This window comes from Pseudophryne corroboree, chromosome 1 (genome assembly GCF_028390025.1).
Source record: "Pseudophryne corroboree isolate aPseCor3 chromosome 1, aPseCor3.hap2, whole genome shotgun sequence".
Lineage (NCBI taxonomy): Eukaryota > Metazoa > Chordata > Amphibia > Anura > Myobatrachidae > Pseudophryne > Pseudophryne corroboree.
Window position 1 is genome coordinate 797,486,464 of NC_086444.1, and position 6,718 is coordinate 797,493,181.

The 6,718-nt window shown below is 43.9% G+C and overlaps 1 pseudogene; it reads right to left on the reverse strand.

Annotated features, from left to right (window-relative positions):
• Positions 1 to 5,089: 5,089 nt before the first annotated feature.
• On the reverse strand, positions 5,090 to 5,208 carry LOC134948660 (5S ribosomal RNA; annotated as a pseudogene).
• Between the last annotated feature and the right edge of the window lie 1,510 nt (positions 5,209 to 6,718).

The following is a 6,718-nucleotide window of genomic DNA, read 5'->3' on the forward strand; positions in this document are numbered from 1 at the left end:
CCATGGGACCCCCGCACCTGGCCCTTCCCCCACCCGCAGCGCCCACAGACCTCCTCCCCCATCTGTGACACCCCTACACCCGCCCCTCCCCAACCTGTGGCGAACTCCGGACCCCCTAACCCACACACAGAACCCCCCCTTCCCCACCCGCAGCACCTCCGGAACCCCTCCCCCCATCTGCGACACCTGCCCCTCCCCAACCGCAGCGCATCCGGACCCCTCTCCCATCCACATCCCCCACTACCCCGCCCCCTCTCCATCGGACTCCCTTTCGTCGTGCAATGGTAATACTCCATATAATACAATTATTGGATGCCAGAAAGGCGTTCAGGGGTTAAAGGGGCGCAGCCCCTTGCGACGATGTGAACAGCGCCCGTAGGGCGCGATGAATCACCTAGTTGTTCAATATTTTCATTAATGACCTAACAGAAGGTCTAGAGAGCATGGTGTCAATTTTTGCAGATGATACCAAATTGTGTAAGGCTATAAATACGGAGGACGATGCTGAATCGCTTCAGAACAACTTAGTTAAATTAGAAGCATGGGCAGCGAAATGGAGAATGCGCTTCAATACAGACAAGTGTAAGTTAATGCGAAATGGGGTAACATTAGGGGATTCTGTACTGGAAAAGGACTTAGGTGTCCTTATAGATAGCAAACTAAGCAGCAGTACCCAAAGTAGGATTGCAGCAAAGAAGGCTAATAAGATATTAGCATGCATAAAATGGGGAATTGATGCAAGGGACGAGAGTGTTATACTCCCGTTATATAAATCACTAGTGAGGCCACACCTTGAATATTGTGTACAATTCTGGGCACCATACTACAAAAAGGATATCCTGGAGCTAGAAAAGGTTCAGAGGCGGGCGACCAAACTAATTAATGGCATGGAGACACTGGAATACGAGGAAAGGCTTGCAAGACTAGGCATGTTTACACTGGAAAAGAGGAGACTAAGAGGCAACATGATCAACATCTACAAATATATAAGGGAACAATACACAGAGCGGGACCTGTTTTCGGTTAGATCAACACAGAGGACTCGTGGACACTCGCTCAGGTTAGAGGAGAGGAGATTCCGCACAATACAGCGTAAAGGCTTTTTCATGGTAAGGACAATACGTCTTTGGAATTCCCTGCCTGAGGGAGTTTTAATGGCGGACTCAGTCAACACCGTTGAGAATGGGTTAGATAAATTCCTAATGGATAAGGATATCCAGGGTTATGGTGCATAGTCACGCACTATAGTTACTATAAAAAGAGGGATAGAACGCTATGGCAGACATCAGCATCAGTCAAAATTTTAGACCAAATAATCCTGCATAGGAGACCACAAATAGGTTGAACTCGATGGACAATTGTCTTTTTTCAACCTTAGATACTATGTTACTATGTATGTAATGCATATATCCGCCGTATATGCCGGTTATCTGTTTGTCTTCACACAGGAGGACGTCCCGCCGAGTATCTCCATCCACAGTCACCATTAGTATCGGGACTTACACCCACCCCTTACTGGTGATAATGAAAAACATTTTTATATTATGAATAATTATCATAGTTATATATTTAGCTAGACATACAATATATTTCTCACTACAACTACATTAAATAGAGACAAGAATGCACTGAAGACAATATCTTTGCTCTGGCTCTTTAATGATGTAAAGATTAACTACCAGGTATAACCACAGTAAGCTGTAACCAGTAGATGTTGGCCATGGAACATTGTTTTTATGTACTTACCTATTAGAGAAGGTGAGAAAAGGTGGAAAATACACACTGACAGATTTCTGCAGACTTCAAAAAAGAAAGGTCGCTCCTTTTCGATTAGAAGATTACAGAAACCTCTCAGTGCATATTTCCCCCTACTCTAATAGGTGAGTGCATAAAGATAAGAATCCATGGTTACTGGTCAGCTACTGGGTGAGCCTCCGTAACAGCGGCGGAGTTACACAGGGGCCTACAACAGCTCTATGACCTTCGTTAGCGTGTCTTTAAGCATTTCAACCTTCAGTTTTAATAAGGTGTTTTCTGCCGCTAACAAGTTGTTCTCCTCGACTAACTGTTTGTTAATGAGATCGAGGACTTTAATCTGGCGATCCTTGTTCTTCTCACTGGGAGATAGTTTTTTGGATAAACTGCCATCAGAGTGATCATAACCCACTGGCTTGGTTGGAGGCATTTCTTCCTCAAGCCTGGTATGGCGAGGCAAGTGGGCATCTCTTCTCTGAGCATTCCAGCTCCTGTATCTTCTGCATGGACAGCAGGCAGTTATCGTCTCCCACAGTGTGATCATCCATCTCGGGGCCATAGTGCTTGTGTGGAGAAAGATGAAGCGTAGACAGTGTTAGATGCCTTGCAATGCATTTACAATTGTAAGTAACATGTACTACAGTATTTAGGGATATACATTCATATTTAAGATCAACTAGAACCTGAAACTGTAAGCTGTATAATGGCCTTTCTGGACAGTCCATTTCACCGGTTACTATTATACTTATGTAAGCTGAGAACACTTTCATTGTTGGAATTTGTAAAATCATCTGCGGTGTCCGACATAAACCTACTTTCTGCCTTCCCTAATATTTTCAGACTTATCAAACCTTCTAAAGAGTATAAATGGAGCTGTTGCCCATAGCAACCAATTATCTTCTAGCTAATATTTATCTAGTATACTCCATGCAATGATACAGTAGTTAACATCGGATTGTTGCTATAGGCAACACCTCCCATCATTAGAAGGGATGAGAGATCTCCCCCTAGATTACTATTAATGGTGGCCATGTATTGCTGATGTACTCTATGGCTCAGTGTGTAATAAGGAAACCAGGAGAGCGGTGAGGATTTCTCAGTACATAAATAGCTCCGTAGTTTGGCTTCAGTGGCAGAAGATGAAACCATCATGGAAAACCTCAGTGACCACTATAATAAACTAACATACACATGTATAATACAAAACATTTTAAATAAAACATGATAGTATTATTTAAATAAGCACCAGCTATGACATAATTTCGTTTTCTATGTATTTGTTTCCAGTTTAATGTGCAGTATCTGTATCCTATTTTCTGTCTTATTAAATCATTAAAGCAATCATTTCTATTCCCCTCTGATTCTTGTTGCCCATTTATCAATGATTTTTAGCTGTTTAAAACTCATTCCGTATGATAAATGTTGCTCCAGTCAATCAGCTCCCAACTGTCATTTTTAAACACATGACAGTTGGGAGCTGATTGGCTGGAGCACATATGCAACAGGTTTTGAATAGCTGATAAATGGGCATCTAAGTCTGCTGCCACATCTAACTAAGCTGCCATTGTCTTTGTCCAGTTACTAACCTCAGCCAAGTGTGTTTCTCCTGCCAGTTGTTTCTACTCCTGCCGGTGAGCTTTGTGTCTCCAGGTATTGAAGGAGAATGAGGGAGGCAGCAGCCAAGCTGAGATATAGGCAGTTGATACCATTATGACATCACAGCATGACCTCACAGACCCCACCAGGCCAGCCAGCACTGGTTCTTTCTGGTTTGAGGCCCATTATGACATCACAGCATGACCTCACAGACTCCACTACACTGGCCACTGGTTTGAGGCACCTGTCTTTTGTGTGACTGACATAAGGGAAATGTGATATCACTCCTTATTTAAAGTTATTACATTCACATTAGAATATGAGTTATTATTTTATGGCAGGGTTTCCGTATTGATCTTTGATTATGTGTGACTTTGTATAAACCCAATGTTCACTGTGCTTTCATTGATTTTTAATGTTACAGTGTATCCGCAATAAACTCAATTAAGGATAAAGCACTGCTTATGGCACTGACCTCAGTCAGAAGTATTAGGATTCTGTTAGTTAAACATCATATTGGCCATAAGAGTCAACACAACATCTCTCTCCCTTCCCCGTTAGGCTCGGCAGTGAAGCTATGGAAAGTTGTGTTACTTCATGCTGGCTGCTCCCCTGCTGTTGCTGCCTGCTGAGGTGCCTCTCTCATAGTGAAGGGCTGGCCCCATTTTTCTGTGCCAGATTCTTAGGGCCTGGTACGGGTGTCCCCTATGACCCCTCCTGTCGTCGTGCCTGCATGTGTCTCTGTGTCTGCTTCTGTTCGCAACCATGTGGACACAACCTTGTTTTACTTGGCATAAGAGACATTGGAGGTGGGGGGGGGGGGGCGGGGTAACTAATTACAAATGTTCCCTTGTGCCAGTGGTTTCCAAACTTTTTTGAATTACGGCGCCCTAGAATATCCAAATTTTTTTCACGGCACCCCAGGCCAAATATTTCTTATTTAGAAATTTAGACAGAAATATTACATTAAGTAGATCGCGTTTTGTGATGTCATCCTTAGGGTCAGTTGTGTGGTGAGGGACAAGATTTTCTTCTGTTTGGCCACATATTTTATGACTGGCAGCCACCAGAATTGGTTTTGCCTATTATATTGACCATGAATAATTTGAATTGGTCCTGGACCACCAACACAGGGCACCCCTGCAAGTGTCCCGAGATACCCCAGGTAGCCACGGCACACAGTTTGGGAACCTCTGTCTTAGAAAAAAAACAACTTTGCAGATGACTCTTGTGTGGGTGCACTCTTGTTTTCATTATATAATTGTAGATTAAAACATAGCTTTTATTAATTCATTTAAAATAAATCCTCACTCTTATACTCCACCATGTTTGGTTAATAGGATATATTTATATCTCAATGCACTCAAAGTGCTTCAAAAAATTAGAAATGTTCTGGTTAGTCTATCACCAAAAGACTTGTAGGGGGATGTAGACACTATAGTTCTACATCCATTCCTAACCAACCAGTACAAGCGAAGCTTGTTTTAATGAGACCTCAATGGGTCAAAATTAATCGGACCAGTTTTATCAAGAGTATGTGTCGTAGCAGAATTATATACATATATTGGGGTTGCCTGCTAATTGCCCCCGTATTTTACAAGACAATAAGTTTTGCTAATTTTTTGGCTTTGGATATCTAGCAGAAAAGAGAAGAAAAACAGAAGAGAAGGGGGGAAAGAAAAAGGGGGGAGAGAAAAAGTGGTGATCCTGCTGTTGGTATCTGGTCGGAGGGGGTCATCGATTACAACACCGGGTATTCCCTGGGGGTCTCCCTCACAGGTACTGACCCAGCCCACCACCGTTTTGCTTCCAAGATCGGACGAGATCGGGCTCTGTCGGTGGGGTATGGTAGTAACTTTTGACGCAATTGGTCGACCCACCAATGAGTGTGCACCGATTAGAGATTTCAGAAAAAGGCAAATGCGGATCTGTTGTCTTCGTTAGACGCAGGTTTTCACCTGTGAATCATAAATGAGAGTCCGCTGATATAAGAATTTTTTTTTGAGGCTGCAGATGAAGATAAAGGTAAGTTTTTTAGGGTAAGAGTACACAATCAGTATATGCTAGATGTGACTTGTGTTAAAATAACACCAGTTGATCCCACCTATAACCGCCATGTGTTGTGCCGCTAGGCAGGGAACATTAAGAGATCGATGTCACAGAGATCATGTGTTATTTACAATAGGTACTGACAATTTGTTTGATAATTTAGACATACATATATATTATATCTAAAATCTCTGCTGTGAGCTAGATGGGACTGAAGGGGCTAAAGCACATATCCCAAGAGAGACTCCCCCAAGAAGAAAAAGTTTTTTTTATATATGATTATGATTGCAACCCAAAATATGGGGCTGTTGCACTAGGAAAGACAAATATTAGGGGGGAAGTGTGTCCAATCAAACAAAAATGTCATCTGCTCTCTGGTTATCTATATGGTAACAGATAATGATAAACGATATGAGCAAAAAATATACAAAAGAGAGGGTAGACAGGTACATTTCTCATGTCCCGTCTATAGCAGGCAAAAAAATTATACTGTATCTATCTGAAAACATCTGAATAGGTTTGATATTTGTTAATTGATATTAGTTACAACAAGTTTGAACAAAGTTTCTATATGGAAAGATACAGAAAAAATACTAGCCCCTGCCCAGGTCCCTGGGTCAGTCTGGAGTCAGACAGATCTGCATCATACTCCTGATGTCCGTGGTCAGAGGAGGAAAACGCGTTTCACCCGTCTTGCGGGCTTGTTCACTTCCAATGCTGTTAATTGGGGTGATAAGTCAGGTTTAAATACCTGTTGCTGAGAGCCCAGCCAATCACTGGGATCCGTGATTCAGCCGCCTGATTGGTTACAGGCACATTGCTTAGGCCTGCGGAAGTGACCTTCTTCCACTGGTTGCTAAGTTACCATCAGTGGCGTAACTACTGCCCCCGCAGCCCTCGCGGTGGCTTGGGGGCGAGGGGCTGCGGGGGCGCCGCCACTGATTAAGAGCAGATTGACATGCGGACGAGCGTCCGCATGTCAATCTGCTGTCTCCTCTCCCTCCCTGTTGTAACGGGACACGGAGGGCACAGCGCGCCGCGCGCGCCTCTCCAGTGTCCATCCTGCGTCTCCGTCCGTCTGGTCTAATAATGGAAGTGCCGTTCGTGAGCTCTGATTGGCTCACGAACCGGCACTTCCTTTATTAGACCAGAGAGACGGAGATGCAGGAGGGACATGAGAGAGGCGCGCGCTGTGCCCTTCTTGTCCCTCCTTCACAGCAGCGAGGGGGGGGGGGGGACACTGAGGGGGCATGTATGGCACAGGGGACACTGAGGGGGCATGTATGGCACAGGGGGCACTGAGGGGGCATATATGGCA